At 35.2% G+C, this 17,171-nt stretch overlaps 1 long non-coding RNA gene across 1 annotated transcript; it reads left to right on the plus strand.

The window, feature by feature from the left end:
* On the plus strand, window positions 4,368-4,813 carry LOC109844791. Its single transcript, XR_002248116.1, has 3 exons — window positions 4,368-4,452; window positions 4,574-4,626; window positions 4,722-4,813. It is a non-coding gene; the product is annotated as an uncharacterized LOC109844791 (long non-coding RNA).

Raw genomic sequence — 17,171 nt, forward strand, 5'->3', positions numbered from 1 at the left:
GGGGTCTAATAGCAATTTCAATGATTTGAGAGATTAATTTCAAAAATAATTTAAGAATTCGGGGACCGAATCGAAACTTAATTCAATGACTTTGTGCGACTAATTTGAAAGTGTGAAAGATTTAGGGGACTAGTTGAAAAAATCATATTATTATGTCAACATTTGGGGGACCCGTTTCAAATGATGCTTTCTGAGACCAATATCTAACAGCGCTTATCCATAATATTTTAATTACTCGCTCGTCACAATTTTGTGTATCAATATCACTAGGGCAAGTTCTTCTCAAATGGGATGGATGTGCGTTATTTAAGGGGAGTCAGTAAAGATGAAGCCAAGGTACTTATGTAATAATAATTTATAGTTCTTCTCACCAATGAATAGATTATGAGGTAATTGCTTAATTTTCTCCTTTGACCTCGATCACAGGAGTATTTGTTGATGTTCCAAAGGCTTACGAGCAAGTTATTGACTCTCTGTGTGCCAACTATTGCCGTAATAAGGTGATTAATTTTCCTCCTCAACAATTTTCACTATCGTCAGACGTGGTAACTTACCGAAAAAGTTAAATATTTAATAGTTTTCTCTAGTAAGAAAAGTTTATGGTAGTTCTATGCGAAGCCCCCAACTAGTGTTGGACTTGTAAATTTATTATGTAGCTCTGAGAATATTTATTATGTAACTGTGAACGAATTGCCCTTGCGTGTGATTAGAGGACATGCAGTTGGAGCTGGTTGCATTTTCGCTTTAGCCCATGACTACAGGCTCATGAGCTCAACCCATGGACATATATTCATGAATGAGGTAGACTCCAGAACTTGTGCTGCTAGCTGCTGCTGCTGCTGCTTCTTTTTCACTATTTATTTTCTCTAGTAGATCAAATTAGTAAAAGCTAACCAGTGATCATATTAACGCTTTCGATCTCCTTCAAAATTTTGAGATTCACAGGTTGACTTAGGTATGTCATTAGCACCTGGAATGGTTTCTGTTCTCCGGCTGAAGTTAACTAGTCACGCATTTCAAGAAACTATACTCCTCGGGTAATTAAGTTTCTGCAACTTTATTTATACGATTAAAGTCTAATATTAATTTTTACCGTTAACTAAGAAATTTACATGCAAATGTCTATCTAGACATTTGAAAAAACCCAACTCCATTACAAAATTAAACCAATGCATTATTTGTTGTGCGCGGCGGAAGCAGCCGAATCACACACAAGTCAAACAAGAGAGATCACAACTAAAATACACAAGCACAATCACCAAATAACACAAGAGATTTACGTGGTTCGGCAATTGCCTACGTCCACGGGGATAAGATGGAGAGATTCCACTAAATCAAGGAGAGTACAAAGGGTTACAATCTCACAAAACTCACACACTAACCCTCAACCAAAACTCTCAACTTGCTCACAATATCTCCCTCTCTTAATGCTCAAAAGTCTTTCTAACCTCTGATTACAACTCTCCTCTCTTTTTATGATTGATTCTAATCTTCATATATATAGAAAAACTAAAACCACAACAGACTAGGAATCCTAAAACAAAAAACAAAACAAATTAGGAATCCTAATAACCTCATGTTACCAAAATAGATTAGGAATCCTAATAACCTCATGTTACCAAAATAGATTAGGAATCCTAATAGATTAAATGTTACCAAAATAGATTAGGAATCCTAATAGATTAGGAATACTGCTATCCAATAATTCTCCACCTCGGCGAAGTATTCTCAAAACTGAGCTGACACCAACATGAGCACCAAGGCGTCGTCTCACCAAATTCGACTGCACCAATGTGGTTGCCTACGTACCCTCTCTCCCAAGGGATCAAGCCGCCCGTAGTTCATCCAAATGGCCTCCAAAGGCCTCAATCCACTAGAAGAGTTCGCAACCATTCTCCAACATCACGATCAAGTCTACGGCTGATAGCACCTCTAATGACCCCAAACTGAAACAATTCAAACATCTCCACCTGTGATGAACCAATGGCCATATCCAGACTCCATCTATCAGCTGCACTCGAATCGATCAACCTATCATCTGCATCCAAATCAACATGATTCCCAATCTGTGTCACATCAGCTGGAATCCCAAATGATGCAGTATGATCTGGAGTCTCCACCCAACGTGGAGTAGCATCACTCTCCACTCGCTGCGATGTCCCAAAGATCTGATCACCACTCTCTACCTGCCGAGAGTCAAACGTGACATACCTGCTCAGAACAAAGTCAGAAGCCAATACATGATAATCAAACACGCCTCTGACTCCCAAATGTGCTATCGGATCAAATCTCACATCCACGATGTGACCAAGTGCTGAGTAGCCAAGCATCCGACGAATCTAAATCAGCTCCACCAGATCCAAAATCTCTACATGCAGCAGTCGGTAACCTATACATAAGATGGCACAAACATGTTGTAGCCCACACACCAATGCCAATGTTCGATATCAAACGCCGATCCTCCTCCAGAAAGGAACAGCTCCCAAAATCTGTCATCTCATCACGTCGCCTTAAAGTTTCCACACCAATAAAGTGTCTGCAATTACCGTGAGCTTGGCACAAACGTAAGAAAGAACCCCTACCATAATTAGAACGTCGAGTTACCTTTCTATCAACACACTTCCTCCATCTGTTGCGGGCTTCTAGGACTTCACATCAACGGGACTTGGTTGCAAACCACCAATGCCTAGAACAATCCCCAACTGTGAAAACCACATACCTATTACCTTCCAATGATGCTCTCTTGGAAGGCCCACGAATGCCTGAATGAACACCCCTCTGTAGAGTTGGCAACACAAACTGACGGTAGTGCGGATAATGAATAGCCTGAAGAATCCGAATTTGAATTATTGCCACTAGTCTTGACAACATTCACCTCTGAAGCTTGTACAACTTTTCCCTTATTCTTCTCAGCTCGATCTAACTTTGGACATTCAGCTTTCCAATGTACATCCTCTTTACAAAAAAATATACTGATTCCTATGAATCCCACGATGTGCACCTCTAGACTGTGACCTCCTGCTTCGGTTTGAACCACAGCCTTGAACTACTAATACATCTCTCGATGCCTTCTCGGAGAACTCATCAACACTCTTCCTTGTCACCTCCTTATAGCTAACAGTAGTTCTTCCATTAATCATAGTTAGGACAAAGGTACCATAATCATCCTCGGGCAACGAACACAAAAGTAGCATCGCCTTGTCTTCATCCTCAACCATGATATCCACATTGGCCATGTCTGAAAGTAGCTTCGTGAAGTTATTAACATGTTCTCTGATGGAAACTCTCATCTTCATCTTGAACTGATAAAACCTCTTCTTCAAGTGAAGCTGATTCTCAATGCTCTTAGTAAGATACTTTTCATTGAGTGTTTCCCACATCTTCTTCGCCGACGTCTCGTTCATCACATCATAAATAAGATCCGGCATCAAGCATGACCGAATAACTCCATACGCCCTACTATTCATCTTCTTCCAAACCTTATCTTCCATATCAGCAGGTTTCTTTTGCAACTCAAGAGTCTCTTCCAAATTTTGAGCGTCCAACGCATCCATTACCTGGCACCTCCACAAACCGAAATTGTTCTTGCCATCAAACTTTGGAACATCGATCTTCATGTTATTAATGCTCAAACTATGTATCGTCTTCATAAGAGACGGCCCCGATGTGTTTGTTTCACCCATGTTGTGGATCTAACTTTTCAAATAAGAATCCAACAGCGAATCCTTCGAACAAGCTTTCAAGTCTAACCCGGAGCTTTGATACCACTTGTTGTGCGCAGCGAAAGCGGTCGAATCACACACAAGCCAAACAAGAGAGATCACAACCAAAATACACAAGCACAATCACCAAATAACACAAAAGATTTACGTGGTTCGGCAATTGCCTACGTCCACGGGGAGAGGATGGGGAGATTCTACTAAATCAAGGAGAGTACAAATGATTACAATCTCACAAAACTCACAAACTAACCCTCAACCAAAGCTCTCAACTTGCTCCCAATATCTCCCTCTCTTAATGCTCAAAAGTCTCTCTAACCTATGATTACAACTCTTCTCTCTTTTTATGATTGATTCTAATTTCCATATATATAGAAAAACTAAAACCAAAACAGACTAGGAATCATAAAACCAAAAACAAAACAAATTAGGAATCTTAATAACCTCATGTTACCAAAATAGAGTAGGAATTTTAATAACCTCATGTTATCAAAATAGATTAGGAATCCTAATAGATTAGGAATACTGCTATCCAACATTATTAAATGATCATTGATGAAGGGACCTTTTTGCTCCCTAATGTTTATAATGGTTTGCAGAAACCACTCATTAATCTTTAGGTTATCACTTGACTGTAGGAGGCGATTTGATGGTCAGAGCGCAGCGCAAAGTGGTTTGATCCATGATACATGTTCCTCAGACGAAAGGCTTCTAGAACAAGGAATCGACAAAGGTCTACTCTTTATTTTTCTCTATTTTTCTTTTTTTATAGATAAAAACGGAAAAAAGTTTTAAGCACATACATATCGTGGAAATTAATTTATCAAAACTCAACTTTTTCCTTAAATTTGCAGCTAAGGAGTACAAGTCAAGGAATTGGAAAAGAGAAGTGTACCATGCCCTAAAAGTAATTCATTGTTTTTCATATGTATCTTTACTACTTGAGATCTTTCTCCTGAAAATATGAATACATGACAATTGATTGAATGTTGATCTCAACAGATGGAGATGTTCAAGAGCACCGTATGGGAACTAGAGAAAGGAGGGATCGGATATGCAAGGATGTGACCAACTTTCTCAACTTTAGTTCAAAATGAAAGAATTATATATGCTTTTTTTTTCATTCTCATTTGTGGGACAATAAGTAATAAAGATTTAAGATGTTGCTATAATAAAGTTTTTTTCTTCTTGGGATTTGTCTTACGGGTCCTTGTAATTAGGAAGCCGTAAAGCTCTGTTTTAATTGTGTGGTATGTGTTGGACTTAATTGTGATTAAATCATAAAGATTAAAACTAAAAGAGTGGAAGCTATAAATGAATCCATTGCACGGATCTGAAATTTGGATTTTGGATCTTCTAATCTTTAGGGTTCTCTCCTTAAGATTTCTCTTTAGAAGGGGATAAGAGAATGAGAACTCAAACCCTTAGATTAGGGACCATAACCTATTTATATAGACTTGCAGTTTTCTAATTTAGCCCCTTATTAAATTAGAATTACAATCTGGTATCTGCACGATTAGCCCATAACATATTTAAATACCCATTGACCCAATTACCTGATTAATCACTTTATACGGGTTAACTGTAAAGATAGCAACACACACTGATATAACATATGTGTCCACAAATAGATTTAATTAGATTTAAATCCAACAATCTCCCACTTGGGCACCATATGTTTCCTTAAAGTGTGTATAACCTTATGAGCTCAAAAAATTGCTATCATAGATAAGGGTATTTCCAAACAATCTCGTCCATTGACTATATCAATATAGGATCAAAGCAGCATTCGTTATATTTATCGTAACTAAACCTATCAATGGTCACATATACCAATATAATCAAACTACATAGATCAATCATGGATGTGCAGCATAAAAATTACATGCAATGTGATTAGTACATATCTATTTTTAACTGGTCCTACCTTAAACTTTAGTGAGGTCAACCTCAAACATAATGTACCATAGTGTATGAACTGAATATTTTATTCTGATCAGACAATATAACCTAACATAAAGCTGTTAGACCCTAGAGGGTGGGTGATTAGGGTCTTATGCTAATCTAATCCGATTAAATGCCAATTAAAAATTAATTAATAAGTTATCCTAGCAAGTATAAAATACAACAAGATATGTGAGCTAGGATAAGCAATATGAACAACAAGATATATCCTAAATGATAGAAAAATATGCAAGGATATATAAACAACACAATGGTAAATAATCTAAATAGGATAGTGGATGAAATGAATGAGCAATGCACAAATGGTGATATAAGATGAATGCAAAAACAAATACGCCAAAGACAAACTCAAACAAGCAATATGATCACGGAGTTCGGACCTTCCGTCCTACGTCTCCGCTCCCCACTCCCGGGGAGAAATCCACTATCACAATCGAGTTTTCTACGTTCACCCGAACAACGTTTACACCTCACACTCGGTTTTCTAGCTAAACAAAAACTTTACAATCAACACACTATTGTAATCCCACTCTACACCCACTAAGTGTTGGACCTAGCCGTGTCTCCCTCAAGTAAATAGAGTTTAGAAAACTTCTCAATATATCAAGAGTGGAGGGAGAAGAGTTGGATGCCCAAACACCAATAGATGATCTCCTCAAGCTCTTGTTGAATTGAATCACAAAACCGAAACACTCAAATGCTTAAAAGCTTCTTAAAACAAACTTAAACAAACACTAAATAAGTTTAAACCCTTGTTAAAACATTTTAAACCATTCTCTTAACTTCTAGAATTGAATGCAATGAGGGTATATATAGGAAGAGGAAATATCAGCAAAAACACCAAAGTAAATGACCAAAAAGCCCAAAACAGAAATTCTGCAACGGCTAGAAAAATAGCCGTTGGGAGAACTGACAGCGCGTCGGTCGACCGGTGCGGTCGACCGAAGAGCTCTCGGTCGATCAGATCGGAAAAAAGAGCGGTCGACCGGTGCGGTCGACCGAAATCTGACATTCTAGAAAACTGTTTTGCTGATTTTAAAACCCTGTTTAAAAATATCAAATAAATTCCAAAAAATATAAAACTTTGGGGAATGATTGTAGACATGATAATAAACATGCTACAATGACTAGTTTGCAAAAATGACTTCCCAAATGAAAAATATCATCATTTTACAAAATAGTCCAAAACATGAAAATATGAGATACTTGAATTTTGATGTTTTGACATAAACCAACTTTTGAAACTTTATAAAATGTTTTTATAGACATGTATAAACTGATATTCAAGTCTACAAACTAAAAATATAATATTTTCACAAAATTGCATATTCTATGCAATGTTTTCAAAAACACAATAGTAAATATGAAATATGTGATTTCATATTATAAACATGAAAACTCAAAAACTATGTATGTATATATATAACTATATATATGCATAGAAACCAAAACTTATGTATATATATATAACTATATATATATATATGAAGAAACCAATAAATGTGTGTGCATAGATATTGAGCTTAGAGTATATAACACACATAATATAAAATCTAAACTAAATTACCCAAGCTAGATCTTGATCTTCAATAAGCTCTTCTAGGTAATCTCGCGGATGAAGCTTTAACTTGGATCTTGAACTTTGAATAGCAAGGCTTCACCGACATTCCGCCAACCTCCTTTGGATATGATCGTTGAAGCTCTATTCCATCCATCCTCCAACATATTGTTTGCCTAGAATAAATATAAAACACAAACACTAGACAAACAATATTAGAAGTAAATTGTTTGTTAAACATCATCAAAACAAGAAGGCCAACAATCTCCCCCTTTTTGATGATGACAAACAATTTACAAAAAGGAATATATGCATGAAGGAAATGAACATATACAAGATAATACACATGCATATAAACAAGGAAAATTATATACTCACAATATTTCTCCCCCTTTGACAACATCAAAAAGGGGACAAAAAGAATAAGAGAGCGAAAGCTCCCCCTATCAATAAGCATAGGTGAGTATAAAAACAAACATAGAATAGGGAATAGCTCCCCCTATCAAAAAGCCATATGAAATATAAGCAATAAAAGATCATGGCAAACATGTGAGCAAGCATAAATAATATGCCAAAAATCACTCACATTCAAGAGATAATGAGAACACATAATGATATGTCACGATAAATAGGTGTCTCAAAAAAAACAAGCCTAAAAACCATGTATAAAAAATAGATTTATGAAATCAAAAGAGAGAAAACATGAGAATCATGCAAAAAGAGTTTTCGAAAGAAAACAAATCAACCAACATTTGGGCGCATTTAGTGCACGGGTCCGGTCATAGCAATAATTATGCAAATGACCCATTCGATTGCAATAAGTGCAATGAAGAGGATGCATTTGGTTATGTTGACCATGTGGATGTGCACGAGAAACATTTGAAACATTTGCAAACATGGATGATCTTTTAAAATTATTTTGCAAATGTGAAACTCTCTTTAAATCAAAACAAAATTTGGCCAAATGACCAAATCTACCACAATGATCACATCTATACACATGAACATGCTTATGATGAGCAATGGGTGCATGTGTGTGTACATGTGATGAAGAAACTACATGAGATGCACAATGAGCATTAGTCTTTGTTGGTTTATGTGCATCATAGCAAAATTTAGCTAAATGGCCTTTACGACCACAAATGGAGCACTTGTAAACTTTGCTATACAAGTGTGCATAGTGTGTGCATAGTGAGTGCTTGGTTTTGAAGAGTTAGCACGAGACTTTGCACATAAGTCCATAAGTTTCTTGTTATTAACAATGCATGTGTTAAGAGTTGAATCTAAAGATGAAATGCGATTTTTAATATTGTTCAACTCATCATTAGGCATAGAAGCATTGTCAATAGAAGTAGAGAAAATATGATCATTTTTAAATGATGTAAATTTACTTCTAATAGTCTCTACTTCTAGCATGGCATTTTCTTTTTCATGAGTTAAAATAGCAAAGTTTGAAAGCAATGAATCATGATCCGATTTTAATTTATCATTCTTTTCTTTGAGGATCACATTCTCATTAGAAACATTATCAAACTTAGAAATCAACAACTCATGATCGGATTTCAAATTAACATGCTTTTCAAATCTATAAAATTATTATGCAACTTAGTGTAGGCATGCATTAATGTATCATATACACAAGCAAGTTCATCACTAGATAAATTATTATCGGGTTCGAACTCGCAAACCTCACTAGGGATATCGCCTAGTGGCCGTGTGCATGATGCTCCACATGAACTTGAAGCCGGATCTGCCAAAGATTGTTGGATCGCCTCCAAGTCCCCTTGATGTGCTTCAATTAATTTCCATAAGGTGTAAGCACTATCAACATGAACAAACTTGTTAGACATAGATGAGTTAAAAGCATTTAACAAATATTCTAACAAAATGTTGTTCATAGTAAACATGCGATGATCATTTTTATTCCACTTGGATTTCTCCAAAGTGGGCACAATATAAGCATCATCTATAATTTCCCATAAATCAAAGTGTTTAGATTGAACAAAAAGTTTAAATCTAACACACCATTGGGCATAGGGAAAATTATCTAATCTAGGAGCAATATTGATGGCATAACCTAAACCATGCATATCCATAATATAAAAGGCAAGCAAGATATAAATAAACCTCAAAATTAAATTAGCACAATAAGCTAACTTGGATCTTTAACTCAAGGTGATTAGACCTTAAATCAAAGAGCACCAAGCTCTGATACCAATTGTTAGACCCTAGAGGGGGGGTGATTAGGGTCTTATGCTAATCTAATCCGATTAAATGCCAATTAAAAATTAATTAATAAGTTATCCTAGCAAGTATAAATACAACAAGATATGTGAGCTAGGATAAGCAATATGAACAACAAGATATATCCTAAATGATAGAAAAATATGCAAGGATATATAAACAACACAAGGGTAAATAATCTAAATAGGATAGTGGATGAAATGAATGAGCAATGCACAAATGGTGATATAAGATGAATGCAAAAACAAATACGCCAAAGACAAACTCAAACAAGCAATATGATCACGGAGTTCGGACCTTCCGTCCTACGTCTCCGCTCCCCACTCCCGGGGAGAAATCCACTAACACAATCCGGTTTGGAAGCCGGAACTTCTTCTACACACTCGGTTTTCTAGCTAACCGAAAACTCTACAACTCACACTCTTGCAATCACACTCTACACCCACTAAGTGTTGGACCTAGCCGTGTCTCCCTCAAGTGCTCGGTTACAACCTCTCCCTAGGCACGTCAACCGACGCCACTCCTCTTGGGACGATCCCCGACTCTCACCACACACTCCTCACTCGGTGTACAAGTGTATTACAAAGTGATTCTCACAATAAGCACAAATATGACAAATGATTGTTCTCAAAACAAGGTGAGAACTCAATTAAGCACAACTCTTAGTCACAAACCCACAACCCCAAATTATACTATGAATGTAAATACAATAAGCTCAAAAGGTTGTGTGTGAACAAAGAGATATAAATCAAAACTAAACTCAATGTAGTTCTAGCTTAATAACAATGATAATCAAATATATAAAAAAGCTAGAAATAGAGTTTAGAAAACTTCTCAATATATCAAGAGTGGAGGGAGAAGAGTTGGATGCCCAAACACCAATAGATGATCTCCTCAAGCTCTTGTAGAATTGAATCACAAAAACAAACTCTCAATTTGCTTAAAAGCTTTTTAAACACACTTAAATCAAACTAAAACCCTTGTTAAAACTTTCTTAAACTTGTTTTAAAACTCTCTTAATATTTTTGAGAGTTGAAGGCAATGGGGTACTTATACCCTCTCTCAACTCAGCCAAAAACCTGAGCAAAAGACAAAACACAACCCCAAGGCAACGGTCAAAAAACTAGCCGTTGCAAACTGAAGGAACACTCGTCGGTCGACCGAAAAATTCGTCGGTCGACCGAAAATTTTCATCGGTCGACCGGACCGGTCGACCGACAGGAACTGACAGCGCGTCGGTCGACCGGTGCGGTCGACCGAAGAGCTCTCGGTCGACCGGATCGGTCGACCGACAAACTCTCTGTCGGACACTAAGCAAAGGAAACAAGAGCGGTCGACCGGTGCGGTCGACCGAATTCTGACATTCCAGAAAACTGTTTTGCTGATTTTAAAACCATGTTTAAAAATATCAAATAAATTCCAAAAAATGTAAAACTTTGGGGAATGATTGTAGACATGATAATAAACATGCTACAATGACTAGTTTACAAAAAGGACTTCCCAAATGAAAAATATCATCATTTTACAAAATAGTCCAAAACATGAAAATATGAAATACTTGAATTTTGATGTTTTGACATAAACCAACTTTTGAAACTTTGTAAAATGTTTTTATAGACTTAGTAAAACATGTATAAACTGATATTAAAGTCTATAAACTAAGAATACAATATTTTCACAAATACAATAGAAAATGAAACCTATGAGTATGTATATGAAAATATATTTGTTTCATATCTATGTAGATAAACCAAATCACAATAATAAATATGAAACATGTAATTTCATATTTATAAACATGAAAACTAAAACTTGTGTTGTATATATATGTGACTACATATATATACAAGGAAACCAATAAAATGTGTGTGTATAGATAATTGAGCTTAGAGTACTTAACACACATAATATAAATCCTAAACTACATTACCCAAGCAATCTTGATCTTCAATTAAGCTTGACTTGGTACACGTTGCGGATGAAGCTTGAACTTGATCTTTAACTTGAATTGTTGTATAGGCTTCAATCCGACATTCCGCCAACCTCCTTTGGATATGATCGTTGAAGCTCTATTCCTTCCATCCTCCAACTACGTTGTTTGTCTACAAAACATAGGAATGTACAAACACTAGACAAACAACATTAGTAATAAATTATTTGTTAAACATCATCAAAACAAGAAGGCCAACAAAAGCATCACAATCACAAACTCCCACTAAATCATGATATCCTTAATATCACACCCATATGAGAAATGTGCTCATGAAAGATCTTAAGTGGCAATCCTTTAGTAAGAGGATCAACGATCATGTAGTTTGTCCCAATGTGCTCTATGGATATCTGTCCACTCTGTACCCTTTCTTTCACAACTAGGAACTTAATGTCAATATGTTTTGACTTAGTTGAGCTAATGTTGTTATTAGAATACATAATTACAGATTTATTGTCATAATATAACCTTAGTGGTCTTTCAACATTTTCCAGAATACGCAGTCCCATAACAAAATTTCGCAGCCATATTTCCTAATTGGATGCCTCATAGCAAGCTATAAACTCTGCTGCCATAGTGGAGGAAGCTACAAGTGTCTGTTTGATACTTTTCCATGATATAGCTCCTTCTGCTAACATATAAATATAGCATGATGTAGACTTTCTGCTATCTTGACATCCAGCAAAATCAGAATCAGAATACCCAATGACCTCTAACTGTTCTGATTTCTGTATATGAGCATATAATCTTTTATTTTCTGAAGATACCTCATAACCCTTTTGAATGCTATCCAATGATCCATACCATGGTTGCTTAAGTATCTGCCTAACATCCCAACAATGTACGCAATATCCGAACGCGTACACACCTGACCATACATTAGACTTCCTATAGCCGAAGCATAAGAAATCTTCTGCATTTCTTGAATTTTAAGGTTGCCTTTAGGGCACTGATTGAGATTGAACTTGTCTCCTTTAGCAACAGGGGTGTCTCCTGGTCTGCAGTTTTGCATGCCAAACTTTTTAAGTACTTTATCGATATAGCTCTTTTGTGATAATCCAAGTATACCTCGAGAACGATCTTGGTGTATCTGGATTCCTAATATAAAAGAGGCGTCCCTAAGATCTTTCATCTCAAAATTCTTTAATAGAAATCTCTTAGTTTCGTGCAACATGCCTATATTATTAGTGGCAAGCAATATGTCATCGACATACAGAATCAGAAAAATAAACTTACTCCCACTGAACTTGTGATATACACAGTCATCAATAATGTTCATCTCAAAACCGAACAAGATAATTATTTGTTGAAACTTATAATACCATTGACGAGGAGCTTGTTTGAGTCCATAGATGGATTTTCTTAATTTGTAAATCATATTCTGTGGGTCTCCTGACATAAAGGTTTCTCGTTGCACTATATAAATCATATCATCAATGTCACCATTGAGAAACGCAGTCCTAACATCCATCTGATGTAACTCAAGATCAAAGTGAGCAATAAGTGCAATGATTGTTCTAAATGAGTCTTTCAATAAAACCGGAGAGAAAGTCTATGTATAATCAATGTCTTCCTTTTGAGTAAAGTCTTTAGCTATAAGACGTGTCTTATACCTTTCCACATTACCATTTGCATCCCGCTTGGTTTTAAATATCCATTTACAACCAATTGGTTTTGCACCTTCTGGTAATGGGACAAGTTCCTAAACTTTATTGTCTTGCATAGACTTGTACTCTTCATTCATGGCATCAATCCACTTTTAAAAGTTAGAACTTTTCATGGCCTAAAGGAAGTTGGTTGGATCATCTTCCAACATTCTATTATTTTCCTCATGTTCTTGGAGAAATACAATATAATCATCCAAAATAGCATTTCTCCTTTCTCTCGTGGATCTCCTTAATGGCACTAGTTCTTGAGATTATTGAGTTTGTTCTTCTGGAATAAGGAGTTATTCAACATTGTCACCTTGAGGTTCCGGATTTACTTCTTGATCAATAGCAGATATAGGAACCTGAATATTATCAAAAATAACTGTATGGATTGGGTCTGAAGCCAATTCCTCCTCAAAAGTAATGTTTCTAACCTTATTTCTCCCCCAAACTCAGCATCCTCAAATAATGTTGTTGTTCTCATCTCAAAAATATTTCTGAGTGTGGGATCATAAAACTTATAGCCCCTAGAGCGTTCAGAATACCTAATAAAATAGTTGCTAACTGTTTTGGAGTCTAATTTTTTTTGGCCTATAAGGCCTTGCCTCAGCTGGACATTCCTAAATATGTAAGGGCTTTAAACTGGGCTTTCGATCAGTCCAAAGCTCATAAGGAATTTTAGCAACTACTTTACTTGGTACTCTGTTCAGAATGTAAGCTGTTGTCTTTAATGCTTCTCCCTAGAGTGACTCTGGTAAAGAAGAATGAGCAATCATACTTCTTATCATATCCTTAAGAGTCATGTTTCGTCTTTCAGCTACATCATTCATGCTAGGTGAACCCGGCATGGTGTACTGTGGGACGATACCACATTCCTCTAGGTATCTAGCAAATGTAATGAACGTTGTTCCCCTGAACCATCATATCTGCCGTAGTACTCACCACCACGATCAGGTCTAACGGTTTTAATTCTTTTGTTGAGTTGATTCTTAACTTTAGCTTTATAGGCTTTGAATATGTCCAGAGACTCAGATTTTTTATGAATGAGATATAGGTACCCATAACGTGAGTAATCGTCTATGAATGATATAAAGTATTGTTGACCATTCCAAGATGCCTTAAGGAATGGCCTACAAATATCTGTATGTATTAATTCTAAGACATCTGAAGATCTTTTGGCACCTAATCTATTAACTTTGGTCTGTTTTCCCTTGATATATTCAACACATACGTCGAAGTCTTAAAAATCAAGGGAATCCAAAATACCAGCAGACACAAGACGCTCAACTCTACCTTTTGAGATATGACCCAAGCGCTTATGTCATAATATCGTTGAATTTTCTTTATTTAATTTACGCTTAGTACCACATTATTCCACATGCAAGGATTTATTATAAGAAGCAATTGTATCAAGCAGATATAAGTTGTCATAAGTACTCAAGTAACCGATTCTCACAACATTTGAATTTAAAGATAAACTGAATTGGTTGTTTCCGAATGAACAATGATAACCTGATTTGTGCAATACAGAAATAGAAACTAAATTCCATCTAAAAGATGGTACTACAAAAGTATTTTTTAAATCTAAATATGAACCAGTTTCTAATAGGAACCTAAAGTGCCCAATTGTTTCCACGTCTACCGATTGTCTGTCGCCCACAAAAATGTGTCTTTCAACATCACTTGGCTTTCGGTAGCTCAGACAGCTCTGCATAGAAACACTTATGTGAGTAGTAACACCAGAATCTAACCACCAAGTGTTTCTAGGTACTGAAGCTAAATTAACCTCAGAACAAACCAAAGTAAGGAACGGACCTTTCTTAGCACGTCAGGTGTGATATTTGGTACAGTCCTTTTTTACGTGTCCAAACTTGTTGCAAAAGAAACAATCATGATCATCCTTATGTTGTTTCTTCTGAACAGGACCCTTAGCAGCTTTATTATCATTCTTTCTTTTCTTACCCTTATCCTTAGAGGTATAAGCCAGATGAGCATTTTTTGTCTTATCTTGCTTCAACTTGTCTTCTTCTTGTACATAGTATGAAATGAGCTCATTTGGAGTCTATTTCTCCTTTTGACGGTTATAACTAACCTTAAACTGATTAAATTGTGCAGGAAGAGACAGCAAAACCAGATGCACCAATAACTCATCACAAAGATCAAGTTTAAGTGCCTTAAGTTTTGAAGAAATATGAGACATTTTTATAATATACTCCCTGATATTTCCTTTGCCCTTATACTTCATCGAAATCAAGCGAGCTAAAATCGTGCTTGTTTCTACCTTATCATTTTTCGCAAAACGCTTCTCAATTTCGGCAAGGAAATCTTTGTCCTTAGTAATCCCTTCGGATTATATGCCCCTGAAGGCTTCTGGAATGCCGCGCTTAATGATCATAAGACTCATGCGATTTGAACGCTCCCATTTCTCATACTCCTTCTTAATATCAGGAGTGTTGTCCGCATTGAGAGGTTGGGGTTGTTTAATTCTTAATGCAATGTCTAGATCCATGCAGTTAAGAACAATTAAAATATTCTCTTTTCAAACCTTAAAATTAGTCTCATTGAGCATGGGAATTGAGTTGATATTAGCAGAAATTGTTGTAGCAGATGCATTAGCTAAAATAAACAAAAGATGCTCACATTATTAACTGTAATTAGTAATCAATAAAATTCAAATAATGACAAATCCCATCTCAAGATATCTGGCACAATCTTAATATCAAGTCTTTGGATAGTATTATTAATTTGTAAGTGATACATTGTTGCAATGATCAAATATTGACAATAACTCATGTCAGATAATGAAACTATCTTTGGATCAATTCATTATTCACATGTAAACCTTATAATTATCACACGTTTATCATCACAGGTGTGTACTAAATAAATATTAACATTCCTTTGGGCCGATTAAATATTTACACGAAAACATACACACAACCATCTAACATTCCTCATGAACAATTTACACAAGAGAGGTTACTTTGGCAACTTCTTGTTTTAATCAATCATTTAGAATGAGAGACAACTTTAATACCTTAGTATCATATTATTTGAATTAAATAATTGATTAACTACCAAAATTTAATTCAAATTTGATTTAAATACAATTCTAAAATTTACTTGAGCAATTAAACATAGGTTTCCCTATTTTAATTAACCATAGATAGGCTCATTAAAAAAAATTAAAGGCCTAAAACTTAGTGGATTATTTGATAAAATCAAACAATATGCGGTTAAATATAGGCCCATAATAGAGGCCTACAACTTAACAAATTATTTGATAAATCAAATAATTCAATCTTCAAGCTCAGGCCCAATTGAATTAAAGGTCCAAACAGATGGCTTAAGTGGGTTGTTCCCTAACTCAAAGAGGTTCGACCTCTTTTCTCCTCAACCGCGAGCAGAAGCTCGCTTGTAATGATCATGGACTTTCGATACTAGTTAAAAAAATTTTTTTTTAGTATTTTAAGATATTTAATTATTATTTTTAAAAGTTTATATTTTTCTCGATTTTCTATAATTTTCTATGATTTAAAGTCTAAGTTTTATATTTATTTAAATGATTTAGATATTTATAAATTTACTTAGTACAGTAAAAAAAAATTCTGGAATTAATCCGTTGTGTTTTCGATACTATTACATATCATTTTGAATAATATGTTGTATTATTTTTACTATTACGTATTATTTCGTATAATACGTTGTATTATTATTATATATTATTTTGTATAGTTTGTTGTATTATTACTATTATTGTATGTTGTCTGTTATATTAGTATAACTAGTACGTTTTATTGTATAGATAATTTTTCCATAATTAATGGATTTTAAATGTATGTAATTATATTTTTTATTAATTATTCCCGTTTAATTGTACAATTTGTTGTATTATTACTTCTGTTGCATATTATCTGTCATATTAGTATAACTGGTACGTTTTAATGTGTAGATAATTTTTACATAATTATTTAATTTATTTCGTAATTAATATTATTTTTAATTATTTTTCAAAACCCTAAATATCCCTTTATATATATATATAT

The sequence above is a fragment of the Asparagus officinalis genome, chromosome 6 (genome assembly GCF_001876935.1).
Source record: "Asparagus officinalis chromosome 6, Aspof.V1, whole genome shotgun sequence".
Classification (NCBI taxonomy): domain Eukaryota; kingdom Viridiplantae; phylum Streptophyta; class Magnoliopsida; order Asparagales; family Asparagaceae; genus Asparagus; species Asparagus officinalis.